The 26,685-nt window shown below is 40.0% G+C and overlaps 1 long non-coding RNA gene across 4 annotated transcripts in view; it reads right to left on the reverse strand.

Moving 5' to 3' along the window:
• Window positions 1-4,500: 4,500 nt before the first annotated feature.
• Window positions 4,501-26,685, reverse strand: part of LOC129785262 (uncharacterized) — a 31,361-nt gene continuing 9,176 nt past the window's right edge. For 3 of the 4 annotated variants that reach the window (XR_008749038.1, XR_008749036.1, XR_008749037.1), the window contains 3 exons: window positions 18,413-18,645; window positions 6,399-6,515; window positions 4,501-5,193 (listed from right to left, as the gene is read on the reverse strand). This is a non-coding gene — a long non-coding RNA (uncharacterized LOC129785262). Of the gene's footprint in view, window positions 5,194-6,398; window positions 6,516-18,412; window positions 18,646-26,096; window positions 26,596-26,685 lie in introns of all 4 variants that reach the window. The other variant, XR_008749039.1, reaches the window with a different exon arrangement.

A 26,685-nucleotide genomic window follows, 5' to 3' on the forward strand; every position in this document is an offset into this window, starting at 1 on the left:
GCCTCATCACCAGAAAGGAGCTGACAACAGGTAAGACCTGAAGAAGCTACCTAAGACCTTCTAAAATTAGTTGTGCTTGCCATTTAAAGTACTGAATTATGCATAGCTCCATGAGGATGCCTATCGGCTCTTCAGAGTAAAAAGACTATTCAATGTTTCTGTAAGCCTGTAGCAAACAGAAACTTTGCCTTTAAACTGCCACTTAAGTGAGGCCTGGAACTTGTCAAGATTTGTCTCCACTGTTGATATACATGCATAAAACTGTATTAAATTACAGGCAAAAAATATTGCTTGCAATTATTCACTGACAGAATCTTCACTAGACAGCTCATAATCATTTTGTGAAGATATCTACCTGTTCCTATTTTTCTGCCAAACCCTAAGTGAATCATGAAACGTAGCTTTTTTCCAGTGCAGTAGATGCCTTATTTATTCCACAGCTCTTCTGTACATATGAAATGCACACTGTTCAAAGAATTGCATTGTTATTATTGGAAATAATGATCTAAATGTATTCAGGACTTAATCTATAATTCCCTGAGTGTTTTACAATGTGCAGAAGGTAAAGCAAAAGATCTTTAAGATATTTTGGAGGAAATATATATTACCGTACCGTGTCTGTACGAATTTCTTCAGGCAGGTCTTGTTACCAAAATCCTTTCATTTACATTTCTGCTGTATTTATGTGCTCTGTTTTAATGCTGCTTCGCCTAGTTTGGATATCAGTAAGTGGAATAAGAGACATTTTTATGAGCCATACCCAGTGAAACAAAGAAAAGAAAAGTTAAAAATTGATATGCAATATTTATTAATATTTCACTGCACAAAGAACAAAATCTGATTTCCAGAGCCCTCAGAAATGGAAGCTTTAGAAATATGGATTCAGTCCTGATGGCCATACAATGAGAAATTTAAGTTTGATATGATTATGAGGAACTCTCAGCTCCTCCAAATAAATATACTATGGATGAGAAACTGAGTAACTGCTTTACTTTGTTTTTTGAAATAACAATATCTGATTATTATTCTCAAAATCTCTCTTTTCATGGGCTTGTAAAAGATAGTATTAAAGCAGATGGAAATCATGCCAGTTTCACAATTTCATTTATTATTAACATGAAATACATTGTGAAGAATAAACTATTGGTTTTAGAAATGTTTCATCATTTTAAGACACTTTTAGAAAGAAGACATGACCCCCTCGTGCTTTAGGTACCTGCCTTATAAAGTGGAAATAAAGCAAGGTGGCAAGTATGTTTGGGTTTTACTTGTTTTGTTTTGTTTTGTTTTGAGTGCAAAATCAGTTGGTCCATACCAGTAGTATTGACCACCCTTTCCCCTGGGAAAAGAGTCATGAGTGACAGGTCGGGGAGGAAAAGTCCCCACCTACACCAATCTACACAAACAGTGCCACTTTCTCCTCCCAAACCTTTCAGTAAAATCGAAAACTGTGAACAATACACACTGTTAGTTCCCTCATAACATACTTTGCTGACAGCTCCGTAAAATTAAGTATAAAAGAATATTAACACTTGCAGAGTCAAGGCATAAATCCTACTTAAATAGGTAACATCAGGCCTACCCTTACTGAATAGGCTGGTTGATTGAAGTTGCTTACTTCCTATAGCAGATATTGTAGAAAGATGAGAGAAGTGTATCCCGATTTTTTTTTAAAAAAAAGATTTAAATATAAAGAAAATGTGAGAACACTCCTACCCATGTCTCTCCATGCCATGCTACTATCGAACTGTCAAGAAGTTTGCCCCAGTCTTGCATCTAGGGGCTTGCTTACCAATCTAAAAAGCCACCCAGCGACAGAACAGAATTCGATTTGGTCCAGTATTATGTGTTTATCGGTAGTTAGCTGGGGAAAGGACATTAAGAAAAGAGGAGCATGATCCCTTCTCCATCATTCGCTCCCAGCTTTTGCCAGTTTGTGGTTCAGACACTTCCTGAGCAGAAATTTAAGCTGCAACATCACATTTAACCGCCCTCTAAAGACCTGTCTTCCCTCAATTCTGACCCATTTATTCCCCATCCTTGCTACAGCACAGAGTAATGTCAGGATTTTTTCCTTTTTCATTTGTTTGGTATCCACTGAGAAAGACTTCCTTTTCTTCTTCCATTGCCACTGGCTCTGGATGCATGTTTAAAGTTTTATCAGCTCCAGCCGTGAAGGAACTTAGCAAATGAAAACATGCTTTAGTTCACTTTTCTTCTTCTTTTTTTTTGTTTTTCCCCATTATGTTAGGGAGGAAGAAAGCGTGCTTGTCTAGCTGACAGAAACTAAGTGGTTATACCTGCTGTAGCCTGCTTCCTTATCTGCTGTTTTCTATTGTTTCCAGAAACAAACCTTTCTAATGGTGAAGGTGTTAGATAAAAAGCATAGAATAAAGATGAACTAATTTAAAAGAATTTTTTTCTGTCCCTGGATGTTAAAGCCGTGACCCTGTTTGTGAACAATGGTACATGAATGAGATGTATGGATGTTCAGTATGTCACCACAGCGCAGAGAATATCCGTATCTTTTCAGATAGCCTGAGGGATAAGAGCCACAGACACACTCTGCATGTCTAGTCCTAAAGATAACAGAAGCTATTGAATCTTCAATTTTCATATACAAAATCCCTAACACCAATCCCGAAATCGCTCTTTCTTCCCCTGCCGTCTCCCCCTGGATGTGGATGCAGCTTGCTCACACCTGAACGGTTTCTCCTCTCGCGGAGAGCCTCCCCTCCCCAGGTGTGGTCTGTAAGAAAACAAAACCGTCTGCTCGGAAAGAGCACGGACTGCCAGCTGGGCAGGTTTCAGTGCCTTGTTCGCTGCAAGTGGCTCGTGCATAGTAAAACAAAGACATGAAAGCTTGAAACAAAAGAAGCCCAAATTCAGAGTGGTATTTGGGGAAGGGAGAGGGAATGGAAATCGATCCAGAGTCCTGACAGGTACTCATTTTTGTCATTACATTATCATTTAATCTATTATATTATGTATGATATATGATTATAATACATGGTATATAATAACCCTATACATATTATTATATTACCATTTATAATATCTTATATTTCACTCTTTTTTTTTTATCAATAATCCATTCCGGTAGAGTCTACAGTCAACTTCAGTACTGGCCAAAGATGTGATATCACAAATGCAGGTTTTTCGGGACCGCCTGTTGACCTCAAGCACTGCCCCCAGCACATGTTGCACCAGCAGTTGCTGTGTGACTTTAATCATGGTGTGTAGACTGACACTTACAGAGCTGGCTGAGGGTCTCCAGCAGATCCCAGTCTGCCCAGTCAGCACCTCTGTGGGCAGGGGACCAAACCTCTCCCTGCCACAGTCTCCCACAAAGTTCTGTAATATTCCTTTTCCCCTCTGTATTTATTAAGTTGTCGCAATATTTTCGTACAGTGAATTTTAGGCAGCTGTTATTAACCAGCTGGTTATGATTGGGATTGGTGAGTGTAATGCACCACAGTGGTGCCAACACCTACAATGACAAATGAAACTTCAGACTGCTGGCACTGACTGCTTACATACAAATTTATTTTCTGAAATGATAATACACAAATAATAGGAGCAAAATAAAACAAAGCAAAACAAATTATGGTTCTGACTGACAGTTGCTATTGTATTTCAAAATGAAAGCATATATCACTGAAGTGATTTTGCTGTGAGGGAGCATCTTTCAAAAACAGCTATTGGAAAATAACTTTCCATGTGAAATAATAATCACATATATACCTGTGACTGAACTGACAATGAAAGAGAAGGCCTTGAGATAGTCATAAACCTGAGATAGATTAATTTGTCTAGATATGATACTGTTTTCCTACACTGCCCTTGCAAGACTGAATTATGCATCAGGTGGTTACATTTCATTTATTAAATTGCTTCCCTCCCTCTGCCATCCGCAAGCAGCATAACCACAGCAGTAGTAGCACAATGGCACATGAGCTTCTCATTGCCTAAATTGCAATAGATTTTCAGCCTGATAGAAAATACACAATGGATTTTCTTATCATGCCACTCACTAATCTAACAAAGACTTGGTTTCCCACTCATTTCTTACCGCTTTCTTTGCTTTTCTGTTACAGCTTTGCTCTATATTTGTCTAGCTTTTTGTCATGCTAAGCAATAGACAATTGCTGCATGACAAATTTTCTCAATTGCAAATAGCAAGTCAACCATAATTATTTTTTTTTGCTAAGATTATTTTCCAGAGATGCCCCCACCTCTTACAGAAATGAGAAACTCGGGCTGCCTGGTTACATATTTTTCTAGTTGTCTTGAATGACAGGGATTCTGCTGTGCTGTGCATAAAGAAGGAAAGATACCGTCAGTGTCAACGTGCATTCGTAATACCAGGTACCTTCGTGGCTGATGAGCCCTTTCAAGACACAGGGACACAAGTATATGTCATTTCCTAAAGGCAGTGCATTAGGTAGTGTTTTGAGCTTACATGAAAATAGTACTTCCCCCACCTCCAAAATAGTCTTCCCCCACCTCCAAAAACCCTCTCTGTGAACCCAAAAGAGGGTATCGTTGTAGCAAAGAGTGAAAAATAGATGTTTTTTTGAAACCACGTATCATCGAGTCCCTCTTCTGCTTTGCTCTATTGTGCTGCTGCAAACACAGTCAAGGAGGGTGTAGAGAGCCTAGTAACAGCTAAGTCCCCAGTATATGGCACAGACTGGGTACTGTCACACTGGGATGGCAGGAGGCACATAAGGGATGGAGAATGCGTAAGTGCCGGTTTACTAAAGGCTTGACTCAAAGCATACCAACATCTTCATCAGGCTTCAGGCTAGGTCCAAGTTGCACTGATGAGGCCTGAGTATAGTAATGGTAGTTGCTGATTTTCAACATGCTTCTTTGACAAAGTCTCTGAACCCCAACCTTCAACAGCGGTATTCTTCTATGTAGTAGTGCCTGTTGAACAAAGAGCATTACTCCAAATTAGATTGCATTTTTTATGAAGTAGGCTGTAGCAAATCTATGCTTTCAATTAAAGAACATTAAAAAATTGTAATTAAAAACATATTTAAAGCCCATCTTCATCCATCTGATAGAAGAGAGATCAATGCAAGGATGTTGGTCTTTCTCTTCTCACTGGATGCCTCCTCACTGGAGCAGCAATGGAGTGCAGTCAGTGCCAGGAAAACACAGAAACCCGCCAGCAGCATCTGTCTCCTGAAAGAAAGACTTCAGTGACTCCCCTGGAATTACCATAAGGACAAAATTAACCTGATGCTTTTGGCACAGAAAATATACATTATATTCTTTAGGGATACAAATTTTCAATGAAGAAAGACTTCAATGAATGTTTGTAGGAATTTTTAGATGTTTTCACAGTAAACACAAGGAATTATAAAAGGTACCTTCTCCCACTTTAGCATTTCCAAATATGTATCTGTTCAAAAAACCCCACAATATTACATATTCAGAATGAAAACGTTCACTGTGAGTTCATCTGTGGGATGATAATACATAAAAGTGAGCATCTTATATTTTGAAGCATGTTATTTACACCCAGGGAAGACATGGAATGTTCTGAAATTCTGAAAAAAAAACCCAAACCAAAACAAAAAACCACAAGGGGGGGGGGCCTTACTTGCAAAATTTACAAGAAAACTGGCCAAAATTTTGTACCTGAAATGCAAATTCATTGCAGAAGGATGCAACATGCTTTTCCAGGCATATCAAATATGCGAAAATATGGTTGCAAATTGAAAGTAAAGCAAAACATAAACACACCATCATTTTCATTCTGCTACCATTGTGAGGAGGAAAAGGCTGAGAAGACCGCATATTTATTTTCTATATTCAGTTTGTTCACCTTTTTCTTACTACGAAAGAGACACCCATTAAAATTTTACAAGATATTTAGTAGGTGATCTAAAATGATTAAAAACAGTATGAAAAAAAAAGCATTTCCAGTGCTTGTCAGCATCGGTTTTCTTACCAAATTTAATACAAAATAGCTAATGAGGACAACTCAGCCCCACTAACACTGTTCAAAATGCAAACTTGATTTTGAGAATACTCCCCTCCATATTTAATACGGTGATGATTACAAGAAAAGCTATGCTCCAATATGTTAATTTCATCTCTGTTTTTCTGCTGATCTTACTCTTCATTTGAAGATTAATGTCAACCTCTATTCCATGGGAGATCAAAGTGAGGCATCCAGTTTGTACCAGATGCCATCATACAAAATTACATTTAAGAGATCTCCAATGTAATTAAAAACTCGATATAAACCATCTCAAAGAGAAAGACGTACTGTACCAATTCTCCACTCTTTAAACAACTTCTGGGAAGGTGACAAAATGTGACTTAAAACTTATGCTAAACATGCCATCTTCTTCCTTTGAAGTCCTAATTAATTATCTTACCTGAAAATCACTATAAATAGGAGGCTGCGGGTCTGCTTTTTCATGCTGATCTGTCTGGGTTCCTCATCCCCACCGATACACAGGAAGACCACAGCAAACTCTGGTAAACAATTGGACCTTGGACAAATAATTGCAGGTATGGAATATGTCCACGGTACTGGGTTTCTTTTGGGGACATACCCTGTCGTGGAAGGCTGCCATGTGCCGTGCAAACAGCTGAAGTCACACAACAGGTCTGGCTGCCCGGTTGTGCTGGCCTGGCTCCAGAAGGGAGTCCCAGTCAGAAGCAGGGCCTTGGTCTCCCACAGCTGTGCTGGGAATGTCTGAATGCCAAAGGCCAGAGGAGAAGGGGTATAGATGAACCAACTCACGTCATTCCCAAAAGCCAGTCCAAAACAGAACCAAGAAGAAACCAGGATGCTAGAGAGAAAAGCTCCTGTTTCAGAACCGACTCTTGTTTAATTTAGCTTGTAATATCGGGGGGGTGGGGGGGGGGGTGGGGGTGGAGGGGGGTGGGGGGTGTGTCTATTACTTTATTGTAGTTTTTGAACAAAATCATTGTTGTCTGGTACCAAAACTCAGAGGTCATGCAGAGAGCAAGAGGTGGCCCAGTACCAGCCAGGCCATACCAATCCATACAAGATGGTGTAGGCAGGCCCAGGCCTGAGAGCCCAGCTATCACCCCTGCCTTCCCTCCCCAGAACTGCTCCAGTGTTGTCTCCCTTGGGCACCCAGGAAGCCCCAGGCAGACGCAGCTAGCCCTGAGAACCCAACAGAAACACGGCGGTTTCATGGGACATGAACGGTCATCAGCATATCGCCATGTCCTCAGTAACCATAAAGAGTTAACTACCAAGGTAAGGCTGTCTCCCGCCGACTGCTTTTATTAAACAATTCACAAAGGTACGATATTGACTCAGTACCACAACAGACACTAATTGAAATGCATCCAGCTGATGATGATGCCAAGAATATGACTATAAGCAGCTTCTACTGTTTATAGACTTGAAAAAGATAAAAACATCCAGTCTGGCATGTAAAGGGGCTGCCAAATCCATCCTGGAGAGCAAGTAATATGGTATTCATTAACCCTTCTCTATTGGCTTTTTTAATAAAATGAGATACAGCTTGGTTCAACCTACAAGCAGGATTTATTTATTTTTAAATGACAAAGAAATGGAAAATACAAGGCACTTGGCAAAGTATTTCTTTGAGTACCTTGGCAGCTTGTCATTGATAATGGATTTGTTGTCTGATCTTCAGTCATTTGCAATTTAATTTACCCACAAAATCTACCACTTCTTCTTGTACATATTTCTCCACAATGTGCCTATTTACCTCCCCAAACCAGGAAGAAATACATTAGATGATTTAAAGGGTAGATCTTAATGCAATTTAAAGCCTTGCAAATTGATTTTCCTTAATGAACTTTATATCCTAACATCCTGCCGTTTTTCCTCTAGTACATTCAATTAGGCTATAATCAGTTATTAAGGGTTAGATAATGGAAACGTGACATCATCCACACAAGACAGAAATTTTTGCAAGAGATTAATTAAAATCTCATTTTCATGAAAGAATAGACCATCTGAGCTGAAAGGTGCCTATAATAATCACACACACACACACACACAAAAAAATGGAAAAAACAATATCCCGGAAAACACAAGATAAGCAAAGGAAGAACATCCAGCTTGGGTAGATGCTGAGAGGGGCGAGAACTAAAACATGATCCTCTTGGGAGTGTAAGAGAGAGAACCTCTGTACAGTCATTTAGGAAATGAATGTGCTGTATTCATCCAAACCGCAGAAGAGCAAACATTGTGAATCAAAGAATTTCAGTCCATTACTGTAAAAGAGTCGAATACATTTCTTTGTGGATAAAAAGCAAAAGCCATTCATGCTATACTTTCAGATAGACACACACACACATTAATAGCAGTAGTAGTAGTAGTAGTAGTAGTAATACTTAAAGCAGAGAGGCTTTTGTGTTTTTGTTAATATTAACTTCTGATAGAGAGGAGCTTTGGGCTCAAAATATGTATCTAATCTTAACTGAGAACACAGCTCAGCAATTCCATTTGCCCCATATCAAAGAAGGAAAAATGTTGTTATTCTGCCAAGAAAATTGATCTATTTATCTGATGCAACATTCTCTGTCAGCATTTCTGTACAGCTCTCCCCACTCAATATCACTGCAGGATGTCTGTAGAGGATTCACATCTTCAGAGGTCAATATGTCAGGTCCAACACAGGGTTTGTTTTTCCTTCCCTCTCTTTTTTAAAAATAGGTGTATTCTAACTATTCTTAAAACAAACTGAAATATAATGGTTATATTAACAACTAAGAACTTTGTAGTAACAGTATCCATATTGCTGCAGTAATTTTGGAGATCCTCAATAATTCAGAAATAAATAAAAAAAAGGCAACTCAATAAAAATAGCCAACAGAGTGCATAATAGTTCTTAACATTCATTAATGCTTTTGAAAACAGAATCTCCAAAGCATACCAGCTTATGAGCAATTTTAGGGACATTACCTCAAAGGGAGGTGCTAGATTTAAAAAACAGTGTTCAAAGCCTACAAATGCTCCTTGCTCATGTAACTAATCCTCAACTGACACACCTTGTGGTTGCCTTACTGGCCTCATGTGCTGACTGTATTGGATTTTGTCTCCATTTATGTCCAGGAAAACAAGATCCAAGCCTGAGGGTCACATTGTTCCACAAAGATCTCTTTATGGGGTCTGGGATTTGAGTAGAATCTTTTTTGGGCTTTTGACTCTTTGTTGGCTCTTTTTTGTAGGATTAAAAGTAAAACTCCAGGTTTTGTCCTCGTTTTCACTTATTAGATGGCTTTGAATCTGCTGGATAATTCTTTTTCTCAAAACAATTTACAGAAGCTATAGCCTTCGTTCGATCTAAAAAAACCTGTGCTCGACTTCACATTTTTTTCCTTGAACTTTCTAGGTTTTCTTTTTTCCCCAGACCTTCCAAGCATCCCAGTAACCATCTATAACCACAGTCTTAATTAAGAAGAAAAGTGTTTTGAATCATTAGTTTAAGTCTGTTTAGAAAAATTGTTACAAAATTGTAACTGAGGTTTTCAATGACTGTATTTCTTCCCCAGAGATAAGGCAATTAAAGTCGTTTCACATAAAATCAACCTTCTCCCCGTTGCACCAGTGTAGGTGTGCAGAAGTAAGAACAAATCAATACAAGAATCTATTCGCAGGGAAAAAGGAACAAATATATCTTTATAATTACAATATGTAACACATTCCACAGCTGCATGCCTCTTGTGAATAGTTCTGTTCTGAATGTAAATACATGCTTTATGCTGAGAATAATTTAAAAGAGGAACTGGGAACACACACAGAACGAGCCAGTGCTTTCTATATGCTTTTAAATATATGAGCCAAGTTATTTGTATTTTCTCTGCATTCCCATGATATACTGAAGAGCAGCCTATGTTGTAATGTATGCTGCGGCAGAAATATAAAATAAGAACCAGTTAACTGGCCAAGAACCTGCAATCTCTCCTTAAATCCATGGTCTTTATAGGCCTATCAACATTACCTAACTCATTAGGTGAGACAGAATATATCATGCAGGAAAGACATCTTGATTTAAAATGAGGTTGGTCAAAGTACTGGAGACCAAAGATGAAGATTTCTTTACTGGCTTCGTGCTTGCCCTTACACTGAAATAAACCCATGATGAAGCATTGGGGATGCTTGGGGCATGGATAATGCTAGAACAAGTCTGAGAAACTTGTTCACCTCTGTTCAATATTCGCTTAGATGCACAAATGTTGCTCATGTCCATCCCCTCAAAACAGAATTTTCTCAGTCCATGGGAACACCAAATTAACAAAAGTAGTCTTTGCTGTTTCAGAGTTTCCTTGCCTAGGAATTCCACCCTTAGGAGTTTGCTTATCCTCTCCTCAACAGCTCCAAAGTCACACCACCTGGAAAACGCTAGTTCCAGAGCAGTTTATGCTTGTCAGCTGGAGGGAACATGCCCTGTGGGTGGGGTATGGCTGCTGGAGGATCATAGGTGCATGAAATATTCCCAGACTAGCTCCCAGGACATTCCATTTAATCTATGCAAAGAATATAACTATGGAAAAAATATGCAAGGCATTGAACGCTTCCAGAGAAATTGCTATTCTTCATAATTATTTTTAATTTACTTTCTACTGGATGAGAACTGAGGCCCTTGTCTCCTAGTCAGCACAAACTTTGCATTTCTTGATCTGCATCTGGGGCTTACTGAAAAATGAGCATGTTGATTACGACTCCCCTCCTCCCCTGCTCAGCCCCAGCTGCTGCTCTCCTCGTGCAGTTCTAAAAACTAAAATGCAGAACCATTTACTTACTTATTTTTATTATTTATTTTGCTTCTGTGATTTCTCTGATCTCCTTTTTAAGCTCCCTGAATATTGCTGATGGGAGCAAACAGTACAATTTTGGTTAAGTGCCCAGCTGCACTCAGCCATGTGCAGGACCATGGGACAAAGGGACAGCTGGGGCAGCACCACCACGATCTAATGATGGTAACGAAACCCAAAGCCCCAAACTTTATAGTTCTTCAATCCCACCTCTTGCTGAGAGTAATGAAGATATTAAAATCTGAAAGAGGAGGAAACTGGGGATGGGGAAGTAATGGAAAACAAATATTTTTCTGTGCTCTCGGTGACCGTAATCCTTTGCAAAGAAAGGCCATGTTTGGTGAGACATAATTAAAGCTGGGGGTCCCAGAGATACCCCTCTCACAGCTCTCCTAAGCGGTACACCACCTGACAGGCAGACTACTCCCATATTCTCCTTTTCCCTCAACACATTGGGATCTGCCCACTCTCCATTCACAAGAAGATGGGTTTTGAGCTCCTGCTTCCTTTCACTTATGTTCTTGAGCTACAGCTGCAGCAAAACCAAGGCAGGAACCACTTTTCCACCTTTCCTGATCTATAGGTAAGTGTTCCACCATACAAGGCTGACATAGGTTGACGAAGAACAGAAATGGCTTAAAACAAACAAACAAAAATCCAGAATGAAACCTTGTTCTTCCCTTCCCTACCCCATCCTTACACATCACTTTATTCTAATAACCTTGAAACTTTGTGACAGCATCTGGACCACAAATGAACATAAATATAGCTGAATACTACTTGATGAAGAAATCTATTTTAAATAATGTTGTTGCATTTTTCCATGGAAAATTTACTTCTAGGCTGCTAGTGAGAGCAACTCCCTGCTCACAGATGATTCACCTTCAGCAAGAAAATTTTACACATCAAAATAGAGCATCAGTCAAGAGGCTTTCTTGCATGGCAAAGCTCGCTAGCGTGCTTCACTCTGTAGTGGATTCAATAAAGATGGTGCTTCAATGTTGTTATTGCCGTCCCCCTCTCCAACCCCAGAATACAACAGGAGTTCATAACCTTCAATAAAAAAAAAAACAACCCAAACTACTCCCACATCAGAAAGTCCTACCTGGTCTCCCACTGATCAGCTTTGCACTTGTGCAGAAGCCTTCTTTTGCTTTTTCAGTGTCATTTCTCCCCTCAGAAAAAAGTTACTTTCTACAGCATTGATCTCTGGTAGATGTTCCCATTCCAGAGATCCCCCTTTTACCCGGTGTTGTTTCAAGACTCGGCAGGATGGCTGATTTTTAATCAGCCTAGCAAGTCACTTGGGTCTCTTACTGCCTAGCAGAGATTTACTTTAGGATTTTCGGTTTTGATGAAAGCACAAGTGGGAAGGAGCAAAGCTTCTGTTCCCTTTGTAATTAATCACAGGTTGAAGTGCTATATGAATTATACAGGCCTCAAGAGAGACATCACTTTTTGAATTTTCAGCAAAGCACACAACTTAAGACATACTTTGCTTTGTATATTTGGCTAATAGAAGCATTAGTCACTGAGCTGCAGATATTTTTTTTTTTTCCAAAGTTTGAAAATAACCTTGATAATCTGTGGAAGATGATTTTCTGACATGAGCTCTACCTCTGTAACTTTGGTTATAGGAAAATTTGTACTATCTAAGTTTATACATCATGGCAACTGGGTAACATACAATGGTAAATTCAAATATAACTGTGTTTTTCAAACCAGGATTTTTTTTTTTTTTTTTTTTTTGACAGGGAGGTGGGCGGGAGAGTCACTCAGCACATTAATTTGCAGGGAAGCATATGGGTGAGGGCAGAATTACAGCCAATTGCAGCTCTTGCAAATTTATCAACAAATATCACTACAGCTTTTAACATCCTTCCCTGCCATGACTCCAGACTCATTGTTCACACCACATTAAGAGACAATTGGTTAATACATATCACTATCATAAGCAATACTTCAAAAGGTGTTAAATCTCCCCATATGTGCCAGTTTCACAGATCCTAATGAGATTGTCTTTGTTTTGCTTCTCATGAAGTACTTTCAAATTCAAAGAAAAGTTAACGGGGGTGGGGGGGGATGAACTTTGAAAGTTTAATTTCGCTTAAGTAGCAATCTATTTCATTATAAGCAATAGGAAAAAAAGAAGAACGAATCCAGTCTTAGATTATTCTCTGCTACAGCTGCAAAGCCATTGCCTACGATGATGTTACGCCATGGGCAGCATTCCCCAAAATGGGATCTGCAGGGAAACAGCTACGCCAATGCCTGAAATACCTCTGGGGAAGTAAGGAATAACTGAAATCGTCAGCGAAGGTTATCTCAGAGGGAAATAAAGCAACATATAAAACGCCAGAAAGCATCATTTTTCGTAGCTGAATAAAGTAAAAACAATCTAGCCATTTTCTGTCATCTTTACACACAGCCAAACAAAACAGCCTTGGCTTTATTTCTGTAGAGCAACAGCAGCAAAACATGTCCCTTTAGGGAATTTCAGGTGCAAAACCATATTGCCAGCAGCTCTGTGGAAAGATACACCATCTACCCTCTGATTTCTTAAAAAATGTCAATCAGAATTAATGTAAAGATTCCAACCTGCCAATTTGTTCTTTAAGTATTCAAGAGTCATTTTAGAATATCTGGTTGCTGGAGAAAAAAAAAAATCTGATTATGTGACTACACATTCAAAAATATGAATGAAAAACTTCTGAGAATATAAACATTTCACAAAACTGTTCAGGGAGAGAAAAATACCCTACTATGATTCATGCATCGTGCTTCTATTAGCAGTGCAAAATAACCGTCCTTGTCCTGCCTTTCTCTGCCTTATCACCAACAGCTTTTTTCTTTAATTAGACTTTCTTCTTAAATTATTTTAAAACACGGAAAAGGTACAAACACTGACAACAGTGTATTGATGGAATTTCAAACAGTAAAGCATGAAATGCCAAAATATGGAAATACTTTGTCTTTCAGTCACCTTTAACAAAATGCTGCTTTTTCTGTAAATTGATTAATGCATGGTTCACAAAATGCATTCAAGAGATAATCTTAATTCAGTAATACCAGGTCAGGTCCCATGGCTTTAAGGGTGCTTAATAAGGTTAAATAAAAAGGGATGTAAACTAGCTATGGCTACATCTGAAGTCTCTGAATAGCTCCAGACATACCTAATGGAAGAACTTGGTCCCTAGTGAATCTCAATAAATCTATTTTATTTTTAAGAAAAAAACAAGAAATACTAAAAGGACATCAATCACAATTTTCTTGACAGAATGTTATGGAGTGACAATTAAAGATGTCCCATTGCATCATAGCTTAAATCATGTTACAGAGTCTGAGTATCTGCGGTTGTTACCAACATCGTTTCCTCATTGTATTAAAATTAAGATTTCTAATAAATTTTGGTTTATACTAGTAAAATTATAGAATATTTTTATTATTTTAAAACTTATCTTTATATTTTCTGTAAACGCTGTTAGAATAAACTAAAGTTTTCTAATAAAAAGCCACGTTTGAGATTAATTTTTAAATTTATGGAGTGATTTATATTTCCAGGTTTGACCAGTTCTATTACTTTAAAAACAACAAAAAATACCCAAAACCAATTACCCCCAAAACAAACCCTAAACAAAAAACAAAAAACCAACCCACCCCCCTCCCCCACCCCCCCCCAAAAAAAAAAAAAAAAAAAAAAGAAAGAAAGAAGATCCAGTAAGATCAGTTTTTCCAGCAGACAGCTTTGGCTTTAAAAAAGACCCCAACATTAACAGCAGGTACAAGAGAATTAGTCACTGCCTCCAAAATGTATTTTTGCTTCTCATATTGCTATGATACCAAAACCAGTTGCATGACAACAGGACCTTCAGGTCTTAGGGGTTACAAACTTCTTGCTACTCCTATCTAATACCCTCTCTGCCCCGGAGTGAGCTAGCCTGCCAAGGCGGGATCTGGCACGGAGGAGCAGTTACATGATTTGTCTCCTGGGCTCAGGACAGCTGTTTTAATAACCTAAGGAATTATGTTCCCCCTCCTGGGTGCACATCATAGTGACATGTTTGGATGATATTTTTCATGCAGATATCATGATGTAAGCGTGGTGGTGAAGGGGTGTATCTCCTTCTCATTGAAACCCATCAGAAACACAGTTCTTCAGCTTCTGACGAAAAATTAAATATTGGCCAAGTAGTTCCCTTTAGGGTGGTGCGGTTATCACAGTTCTCCAATTATTTCTTTTTTGTATAAACTTGTCTACCTCATTTATCTACCTATCAATACTATCTTCCTATCCTGCGATGAGCATTTTCAGGCTCCTTTCCTGCAAGACTCTTAGAGAAAAGAGATCATTTCCAGTTCACTTCCATGCGTGGCACAGAGCTGTGTGCAAGTCAAACACCTTCGTTTCTGTTTGTCTGCTTGCTCTTTCTAAAGCCTGAAACCAATCTGTGGCTTCGCACAGCCCTGAAAAGACATGAGTTTTGCAAACTACCTCCCAGAGACTCCCGCAAGGGCAGAGCAGACAGCAGATGGCACGGGAGTGCTTGCTGCTGGAGCACAAGGGTGCAAGAGTGCTGGGGTCTCCAGCCCTGGGCTGCAAAACCCAAGAAAGAGACCTTGATGCTGGCACACGGCTGCAGGCAGCTGGAATGTGGGCTGCCCAAGGTTTCAGGAACTTTTGCAGCCTGTGGTGAGCTCTGGGCTAGCTAATTAAAAAGCAAATTGATTTAGATCTTTACGATAATACATACCACCAGACTATGTCATAGACGCACCCTCAGTTTTATTTGATGTCTAAATGTCATCTACATGAATGAAAGTTACTTTATGACTAATATTTCTGGGCCACACCTAGCTAAATGATTAATGCAAGTAGTGTTGGTCATCTTGCAAATGCAGTGACTGCATTTCACTCGCTTTATTGTGGGCAATTCTATGTACTGCTATGTTTGATGAGTCTAATTTTTCCAAAAGGAATATATGAGACATTTCTGGTTGCACCCCATCCCAAGCAGATACCAGCGAACAGCAAGGCCAGAACAATGATGTCTCAGATTCAAAACTTCAGCGACAAGCCACAGCTATTTCACCTTACAGAAGTACCCCAAATCCAGCTCCTGTTGGTACTGCTCAGCCATCTCCCAAGGGCCATATGTGAATCATCTGTTTCCCAGCGACTGGTATAAAAAGATGCTTAGAGGCTGACTGATCTTCTAGAGAGGGAACATGGAAAACACACGTTGTCACCTGTTTTTCCAATATATCCCATCCTTTCATCTGCCTAATATGCCCAGGAAAAAGAGATGCCTTCTGCTATGGATTTCCAACACAACAGAAAACCTGGACTTTGCACTTACCAAAGTAATGCAAATAAATGAAATTCTTAAAAGTGTGGTTTATCTTTTTAAGATGTCCAGCAAGATGTAAAAAGAGCCAAATAACCCAGCAAGTTAAACCATCACTTGCAGTAGTTTTCCACAAGCAAGTCTGTAAAATTGTCTCTAATCTTTTTTTTAGGAGCTGCTCTTTTCCACCTGCTTCCATTTTAACGTGTCCTCAATACCAGTTATTTTTACTTCAGCTCTAAGAGGCAAATAACTAGAATGAACAATAGGTCTTCCCTTCACAAACAAAAATATGATATTGTTAGTGGAAGAAAACATAAAAAATTGCCATAGAAATAAAATCTCAGCAAGTGTTTTCATTTGTCAAATTTGCTCAGCAAGAAGGTCCTCAGTAAAGAAAATACAATCTATAAAACCAGCGTCAATTATCACAGAGTGTAGGCACTAGGCTGCATTTGTTCTTAATTTTTGCATGTCAGGAAATTATAATTATACACACTCTGTCAACAGGGAAGTGGTGAATTCATAGAAATGGCAAGAATCCCCATCTCTTGCTGGGCGTTGTGGAAGTCTGAGAAATACTGCAAACCTACTCGTAAACCTCCGAGCTGAAAGACTAAGCTGAACTGATCTATGCCACTGACTCAGTAGCGATGGAACAGCTGCTGTTTTAGGAAAACATGAGGAAGCAGGATGCCTTGTTAACTGGGCATTAGTTCTTCACAAAGATGTGTCCTTCATGACCTTCCGTCCCCTAATTGGTTCGCACTCTTAAAAGCGCACTTATCTTTGCCCTGGCCTTGAGCCTTTCAGTGCAAAGGTTGTTACTGATGCTGCTTGCAGGCTGCATGCATTCCTTCCCCTAAAATGAGTGCATCAACCAGGACAGAGAAATAAGAAACAAAAGGTGAGTTTTCAGTCCCAGATATCTGTAATTAGCTGCTTAAGGCCACATTCCTGATCTCACATCTAGGAAAACTAATTAGTAGGATGGCCAAATCCGTGATTAAAAGTCATACACAGAGTATTTGGATGCAAATTGGCAGTCTAAAATACTACTACTACACTATATGGAGTCATGCTGAACAGCTGGGATTTATTTGGAGTTCTTCAGTTCCTACTGTGGTAAACCAGCAATATATTATTTCAACAAAGAATAAATTAAATAAAAGGAAAGGAGGAAGGAATCTGACGGCAAGGATCTAACTGAAAAAAAGAAAACAGAAAGAGATGAGGCTAAGAGTGGTAACAAGAAAGATTAGAGACTTGTTTATATAAATTCATGGAAATTTCTAGAAAACGAAAAGAAGCCCTAAACAAAAAGAAAGGGAAAAACAGTAAATATGTAGATGGAGATCTACAAAAAATGTTAGGAAAGCCCAGAAGCTGAGTCGATTTTGAGCATTTCTTGTTTAAAATTAAACTAAAAAAATCAGGAGCTTTAGCTGTACCCTGCTAGTCCTTTCAGAGCATACCTTCGTTCTCCTCTTTCTTTAAATTTGTCTTTGTGATGCTGAGCTCAACCCCTTCATTAAAATACACGCACATGGCTTCTGAATTGCCATCAAGCAAATGCTGGAAGCCAGTCTACTCACTCTAACGTAGAATAAAAATACCTGCAATAGATGGCTGGGACAATGAAAAGCAATTTGTAGTTGTTCCAAGCATCCATTCATCAATACTGGAGTTGCAGAATACTATTGAAATACTAAGACTTATAGGATGCATCATATTAAATATTCCAATGACATTGTTTCCAGGAGAGGTTTACTGATGTACTAGAAATGAGCAGTATGCTCACCGCTTTCCTCAGCAGTGGTAATCCACTTCACACTGACCTACAGATCCAATTAATTTGCAGCTAATGGAATGCTATGTTCAAAGGAATTCTAAGTATTACTTGAAATTCCCAAATGACATTGTTAGCCAACTATCTTGGAAGGGTTGATAAGCAGCACAAGCACGGGGGCTACTGGTGTTGCATAATTGAGTTTTGCTTCTAACATATGCTGCTTGTATTTTGCACACAAATTATATTTTAAGCTTCTTAAAAGGGTTCAGGGTTGGGTTTTTTTTTTCCTTTGGTACAAAGGCCTCTGTGATACCTCTTCACATAAAACAGTCTCATGAAAGTGCATTGGCTTGACCCTGAAATGACCCTGAATACCTTAATTGCTCTAGATCTAACTCTTCTTCTGAGTTTGCTTCACTGCTGAGAGCCAGCGGTGAGGTTGGAGTCCCTTGTAAGGCAGCAAGTAGACTTCCTCAAGACTTACTTTTAGGGAAAACTTGGTGTTGTAGATGTGATACTTCCTCTAGCTGCACGGTTTGGGCCAGGTTCCCAGTTTAGTCGTCTCACCTTGTGGCTGGGATCTCAAGGTAATGGTAGAAGTATCCTTTTTTTCTGGCTGAAGCTGTCAGTCCTCTTCTTGGGCTCCCTAAGAGGGGGTGTGTGATGTGCCACAGGATAACTGAGGGACATCTCCCCATCTTCACCAAATAATTGAATCTATGGGATTTAAATCATAAGGAGAAAATGAGAGTTACAGTCGTGCTGTACCTGGGCATCAGGGTTGTGTCTTTGTGCTCTCTCAGCACAATTGGTCATTAATTCCCTGGGTGGGTGAGGACTTCCACAGCCCAGATCTGCATAGATGAAACAGCCTCAGATGAGACAAATCTGAGTCAGTGGGTGGCACAGAGATGGGGTGATTGACTAAACTCTTAGCCAGCTTCACAGGGATGCATTTGACTGAGTGTCAGAGAACCTCTCCAGAAGGCGATTTTGGACTGTCCTGGAGATTGCCCCAGGCAGGTCCTGTTCTGCATAGACCAATCAATGTTTGAATGTCTTGATTAGTATCATAAGGGTAGACACTGCAGTACCAGCATCAACCCCAGGCAGCTGCTGCTGCAGAATCGACTGAACTGTACATAGATAAGAGACATGTAATTAGTCACTAAAAACCCTTCCCGAAGAGTCAGGAGTGAATGGTCACACAGACCAGCCCGTTTTTATGTAGCTAAAGCAGGTCAGGGCTGGTTTGTTCCTAGTTTAAGGGAATAAATAGCAATGGATCCTGTGTTTGCTGTAGTGGTCACACAGGACCACAAGACGGGTTTGGGGTGTCTGATTGGATGCTGTTGGAGACACCACTACAAAGACCTTCACAACCAGCCCTGTCACCACCTGGAAAGTGATTGACTGTCCTGTTTGAGAGGTTTGATACCCCATATAAGCATTAACCTATTAAAAATATTACAGCAAAACAGTTTTTGGAGGTTTGTCTCCAGAGTATCCACAGCAGACTGTGGCGCACGGGCTTCTGCTACAATTCAGCTGCCTGTTTCCATCTCCCCGAGACCAGATCCTCTCTTTCAGCAGCAGACGGGAACAAATTGTCTCTTTAGACAAGGAAGCAGCTATGGAGCTGCACTGCAGACATAAAATAAATCTCTGGCATAACATTAGAGAAGGTAAAGCAGAAAGATATCTATAGAAACCACTGTTCCCTGCACAGAATTGTGTCAAATGCTGGTGCTCAGGAAGATCTTCCCAAGCCACGCTGTCCATACAGCGGAGAGATGGAGCACCTCTGACAGGTCCAATATTAACCATTCACCCTTTTCTCTTGGTGAAAGAGATGAGGTGTTTTATCTTCTAGTGTGAGATTTACCCAAAGGAAAACTTTCACTGAGTAGGAAGCATTACAGTTCTGTGGCTGCATATTTTAAACCTCATTCCTAAGTATTCAAGTCATTATAAATCCACTGACTTCAGCAGAGTTGTGCAGAGTTATGCCAGCTATGAATCTAGCTGTTCTCTGTTTAAGTACTTTCCAAGCATTAAAATCCTTTTAAAAGTAAGTCATCCAGGTGATGTTCACCCGCATATAAATCAATTAAAACATGAAAGGTTGTATGCAGGCATGGGGATTAAAGGGGAACAAGGGGGAAGAGGAAGGAATATTTCCCATTTTAATTTTCTAGGAAGTTTTTTCCCTCCAGTGTGTCCCGTTTTCAGCCCACTTTGTTCTATGTGCCCAGAGCTACCCATTCTGTGTAGCGTGTCTGTGTAACGCTCACCGTGTTGTTAAAGGTTCATCAGGATTTATAGCATATATCCTTAAGGTTGTATTAATTGTATATTGCTTCATGAAATGGGAGCTTTGCAACCTGGGGTACTTACATGATGAACAGCCTTTGTTAGGCTCTGGTAGAACTATAATTTAAAACCACCCCTCTGTAGTCTTTCTAATGAAGTGACTGGGGGGGTTGGTTGGGTTTTGTTTTCTCTGTTTGTTTTGGGGTGGGGATTTTTTTTTTTCTGAAACAGGCTGTCAACGAAAGGTATTAGCCTTTTAAAATCCACTTTCTACATTCAGACTTCAAAAAAAAATAGAACCTACTTATTCTTAGAAATCAGTGATGTCCTCCTGAATCTTCTCCAAAAAGTTTATTGTCAAGTGATCACTGAATTCTGGTTTTTTGCTTCTTCGGGCTAAACCTCAAAATTAGAACTTGCTTTGTTTTCACCGTTTATCTCAGGATCAAAGCAGCCCCATCAAATCCAAAATTTTTCTCTTTTGAAGAATTAACTCTGCTGAAAAGCACACTCAGGATCATTACTATTTTTCCAGGCATCATCAAGACGCATGGCAGTTTTCAACATGAAGTACTCTTAACTGGAAATATTATACAAGATCTGAGCTGAATTGACTGACAGTGTTAACAATGTTAACAACGGGGCATGTATTAGCATCCAGTTGTCTTTAACCCATGTCTAAGATGATCACACACTTCCCAGTGAGCACAGTGAAGAAAAAGGGGCAGGTTTTAAGCTCTAACTCAGACTAACATTGAAACATTATTCCTGATGCAGTTTAAAGGATTAACACAGGTTTTTCAGCAATGCAAATAATTTAAAAAGCAGCAAAACACTCTCCAGTGGTCACACAAGTCAGGGAACACAGTGGCCAAGGTCAGCTGAGAGCCCAGATTGCTGAGCAAGTCCATAGGGACAAGGCAGCGTTGCAGCACAAACCAGTAGGTTGCAACAAGGCTTTTACCATCAGTCAGATTCTACTGTCCATGCTGTTTCACCTTCCTCCAGAGCTCAGACCACACTGCTCCTCCTCCATCCAAACCCCTCCCCCACAGACTTCAGGGCTACTTAACTACTTAGCAGGAACGAGCTACAGCTGCACGTCATCCATGTCAATCAACCCGCTGCCTTCATTCCTCTACCAGGCAGGTCCAAGGTGAAGCCTTGAAGCTAGGGTCACATTGGGATCAGGGTGGTGCATGGTCCTGTGCAGGTATAGCTGTGGCATAGCTTGGGTAATGACCTGAGCTCAAGTCAAGCTTTGAGGAGAAGAGGAGAAACCCCACCACTTCTCCCAGATTCATCTCACCAGTCTCATCACAGCAATCTGATCTAAGGCTATGGTGGCTGCACTGTATCAGAGCTGGCCCCAGTAGAGGCAGCTCATCTTGTTGAACAGGGATAACATTAGCTGTGGATACCACACCCCTGGAAGTGTTCAAGGCCAGGCTGGATGAGGCTTTGAACCACCTAATCTAGTGGAAGGTATCCCTGCTGATGGCAGGACAGTTGGGCTAGATGATCTTTTAAGGTCTCTTCCAAACCAAAGCATTCTATGATTGTATGATGATTCTACAAAGTTTCCTGTCCTGGGTTTGTGCAGGGTGCTCCTAGACCATGATCATATTTCTTAAGATTTGAAACAATAGGAAAACAAAAACAATTTCTTCCCAAAGGTTAGTGAGACCAACAGACCATATAAATCTCAGTTAAGATCTCTAGACATAGCAAAAGCTTTGTTCTCATCCTCTATCAAGAAGCAATTCAATACTAATAGTTCTTAAATATCCTCAAGACTTCAACAGAATGAGCTATTTACCAGTAACATATCAGTGGGTTTACTGGCTTTACATAAAAAACAGAACAAATCAAAGGGTTATCTTAGGATTGTTGTTATTATTATCAACCCAAAAACAATCTTAAAGACTAACATTTCATATCTAATTAGAGTTTGAAAATGCACTGAAATGTAGGGAAAAACGGGCACAAGAAAAAGATGTCAGTTAGGCCTGGAGTACATACATAGAAGTTGAATAATGGGTACTAGGGTTTCATAAGAAATCAGTTTTCCTGCTAGGTAAGAACTATTCTTGACTTAGATACAAAATTAGGAAAAAAAGGATCCCAAAGTTTAATTTATAGCTAAACCTGTTTAGTTATAGGTTTTAAGATGTTTCAAACAGTGTTGAGAGCTCTGGTCTACTGCAAAGTCACCTTTACTCTCCTGGTTCTGGCAGGGGTGGAGGGAAGGTTGCATGCACTACAGCATCTCACAGCAGCTGAGCTCCATCTGGCTTAGATAGTGGCACAACCAGAGGACTGCTCAGGCTAATGAGAAAGGTGTTGTGAAGTGGTCATCACAAAATACACTGACTAACAATAAGACAGCTTAACAGAAGATACGTGGAAGAAAAAGTGAAAAGCAAACCATAAAACTAAACCAGAAATACTGATCAACTACAGTTGATCAACTGTATCAACTACAGTTAATCAAAATAGCTTTACTTGGGAATAAATATTTGCTCCATATCACATGAAGCTGGCTTATAGCTTTTTCACTGACAATGTAAGAATAAGTGAGATTTTCCATTGTTCTTTGCTTTTCATTTTACTTATCCATCATAAATTGGCTACTGAGACCATAACTCTCTTGCCTGATAATAATATTTTTCAGTAGATACTCTGCTGAGATCATATCTAGTGAGATATCATACACAAACACTACAAAAAAGACAAAAACCCCAAACAGGTTAAATTCTATTATCTAGGGAACAACAGCACTGTGCTCAAGAAAAGCATTTAGTTAAAAGCTACAGATTTCCTTGCTGAGTTTTCAACCCTAAAATTGCACCTATTGGTTAGTGACTGAAAATTCACAGAACCTTGAAACAAATTTCAAGTTAAATTTCCCTGCTTCCTCTCCCCTGCACCTTAAAAAACATTATAGGCACCTGAGGAAAGGTGAAGAATTGTAAAAGTATTTTTGTTTTAGAGACATTTATATCACAAATGAAGACTTTTTCTCAGTTATACTTTCAACCTGGTTCTGAAAAACCTGAGACATGCTAAAGGAGGGCTAGATAAAGGAAAAAACCTCTGAGGTTTCAGATTTATCTTGCAGAGAACTTACTCAACCAAAAAAAAAAGAGGAATAAAATCACAGTCCTTAGCTGCATGCCCTTGATATTGATTCAGCTCACACAAATCTGCTGTGAACTCCTTCGTTCCTCAGCAGCATTGGCTGTGCCAAGCACTTTTGTGACAGCTGGCTCTTAAAGCTTTAGTTTCAGGAATCTTGTGAATGTGTGAATAGATCAGTCCTGTTTTCATAAAATGGCATTGCTAACCCTGATAGCTGCAGAGAAAAGCTTCAAAATGCGACCCAAGCGGATCATAAAGTGTTCAGAATCTAACGACAAATAAAAGAGCCCACCACATTTATTAGATTGCATCACTCTCCAACATTTGGGCTCAGCAATATCATAAATGTAAAAATAGCACTTACAGAGCTCATGTATAAAGAATGTAGATTGTTTTATGAAAAGGTAAGGACCTTTCTAGGTTCAGCTCCCACCTCAGCTGCCTGCATATCCTTGACCATGTCCCTTTAATCTGCTCTTAGTCTAGTACTTGGTCCAATTCTGTCAATGTGAGTCTAAAACAGGCAGAGCAAGGTGTTGCCTGAAATCACAAACTGCTTTGCCCCAGTGTGCATTCCTGTTAGCATGAATGACCTTCGTGATGGTTATGACAGTCTCCGGACTCTTGCACTACTTTGTGAATCATGTACCAGGAAAAGTATTCATTGCCCATGCAGATTATCAAATACAGCCCTCGGTTTCCTTTGAGCTCTTTGTGCACAATAGTTTTTATTCTGCTGAGTGTAACTTGCCACTAAGGATGTCAGACTTCACATTTAAAATGCCACCTCCTTTTCCCCACTATTCATAAACTCATACTCAATAGCAATCCTACTGGCCAAGGACTGCTTGTTATTGCACCCTTAACACGTGCAATGAAGCCTGGAGCGTGGTGAGCACCTCTTCAGTGTTTTTGTAAAACAGCGTAGGATTAATGCCAAGGGGGGAGACACTATGCCCCGCAGAAACAGCATTACATCCCTGTAACAATTTGTACTTTGTTTTATCTCTGTGTCTCCCAAATATGTCTGGGAACCTGGCATTTCCACACCAACGTGTTGGAAGAGAGGGACAGACTGTTCCCAGATCTTCTGGTCAGGATTGTACCCACCAAAGGTTTGAGTGGTTTGTAGATACCTGAAGGTGCACATGAAGTTGATTATGCTCCTCCAAAACCACAACTTGCATATTACTAGTTGTAAAAACATAATAATGCTACTTTAAATTCTGCCAGTGTCTCCACCCAGAATAATACTTGCTGATCTCAAAGGAGTTCTGAGAGCCGTAATTATTGCAATTGTCTGTGGGCGTCTGTCGCAGGAAGCTGGAGCCCCGCAGTCTCTGCGGCACAATTTCTTGGTCAACAGCACCATCTACCTCTAACGACAGAGTGCTGGAGCAGACCGTACCTCGGCAGCGTTCCCTGGCTCTGCTTATTGCTGCAAACCTACTAACGGTTATGTCACTGCAAAGCTTCTTCTGTACTGTATGTAAACCAAGGCTTTGAAACCTAGAGCCAAGGGTTTCAGTCTCCATAGCTCATAAAGCTGCTGGAATGGCCAGCACGGTACAGTGATCTCGGTCATTGCTGGAAACCGGCAGCACTTACCAGGCACTGCAAAAAATCACGGCTTTCTCCCAGCGTGTATGAGAGTGGAAAGCAAGGACTACTGTATAGTAGGGTCCTGATTACCTTTTTGTGTGTCAGAAGACACAAATACGTCACTTGTTAATTTGTTGGACTTTTTTATAGAATACATCTGCTCACAACAACAAGCAAGGAACATTCCCTCTGGCGAAACTACCGGGTTGACCTTTAGGATGGAGATGCTCCAAAAAAAACGGTGGTGAGACTGCAGTGGCGTAACCACAGTAATGAAAACGGCAGTGGTATCTCTGGGTGGGGTTGAGAGCTGGTGAGACTACCAGGCACCTGGGGTGCTGACGGGGCTGTCGGCGTGTGCTGCAGCCTGAATGACCGCATGGCACACGCCGTTAGAAGAAATGCAGACAAGCTGTGCTATACACTCAGCTACACCAGACCTCCCTCCATAAGCTGGCATGGGAACCAGTGTAAACAATCATTTCTTGACGTGATCAGCTGAAAAGTGGTACAAAATACCCACAGGGAGTACTGAAAAGAAATATTGCAGGTATAATATATCCATAGTATCTCCAAAGCAGCGATAGTCATATGATGTTTAAATGTACATTGTAGAAAATCCTGCTGTTCTTTTGTGTGATTATGTGCTTACAGAGCACTTTGCAGGGCTGGAAGAACAAGAGTTCTTGTCTTTTCTCTTATTACCATCTTTTCTGAATGGTAGGGATTCTGGAGGAACCCACAGCTCCTGTGGGTTCCTCCATCGCTTCAAGGATCAGTAGAACACAGGAAATCAGCATGAACAGAGATTCCTGGTGCCCTACTGAAAACTGTGTCCTGAATCAATGACAAGATCCCACAGCATGGGTGGACTCTGGGCCATTGTAATGGAAAGACCAGAAAGCCTGAACAAAAGTACATGTGAGTACATTTAGCAGAGGCCTGAACTCTTGCCCAAAATTCAGTGCAGTGTCTGAAAATAAATAAATAAACACATAAAATTTGAACTCATATCAATCTTATTAACAGTCATTTATTCATACTACTTAACCACCTGGATTGCAGTTTTGGCTTAGTAGCATAATACAAAAATTATGACAGAAAATACAGACCTATCCTTTGCCTTGTGTTTAGTTTTTAGACATCACTGCACCTTCTAGCCTGCAAAAAGAGTAAATGGAAAATGGACATAACCAAAAATGTCTTCATGCTGCTACTTTCGGTTCACAGGCATGACAAGATGCTGAGTCCTGTCTAAGCTCTGAACTGCTGTCGCCCTTCTGTAATTCTACTCAGAACCAGAAAGAGGTCTTTCAACCTTAAAAGTCATATTAGACTAAAAATTAACACAGTTAATCTGCCTTAAAATAAAAACAATTTGAATGGGATAGAAAGCAACTAAAAGGTTTGGTAGAAAACTGCCCCTCTCCCGTTTCTCCCCTGTGATACTACAGGGTGAGACCTTCCCATCAGGGTTGCCATCAGCACTGTGACTCAGGTTCCTACAAAGCTGGGTCACACCTACCCTGCACCATCCCTCTGAGCTCCCAGGAAAAGTCATTTGTTCCTTCTTTTCTCAAGCCTGGCTTTGCATTTGCTCCTGAGTCTCTTCTGGAAAGCACAGAGAATTAAGTGCTTAAATATTCTTATTTTAAATAGTATTATTAAAAGATAGAAAAAATCTTAAGTGCTTACAGTCAT

This window comes from Falco peregrinus, chromosome 10 (genome assembly GCF_023634155.1).
Source record: "Falco peregrinus isolate bFalPer1 chromosome 10, bFalPer1.pri, whole genome shotgun sequence".
NCBI classification, from domain to species: Eukaryota; Metazoa; Chordata; class Aves; order Falconiformes; family Falconidae; genus Falco; species Falco peregrinus.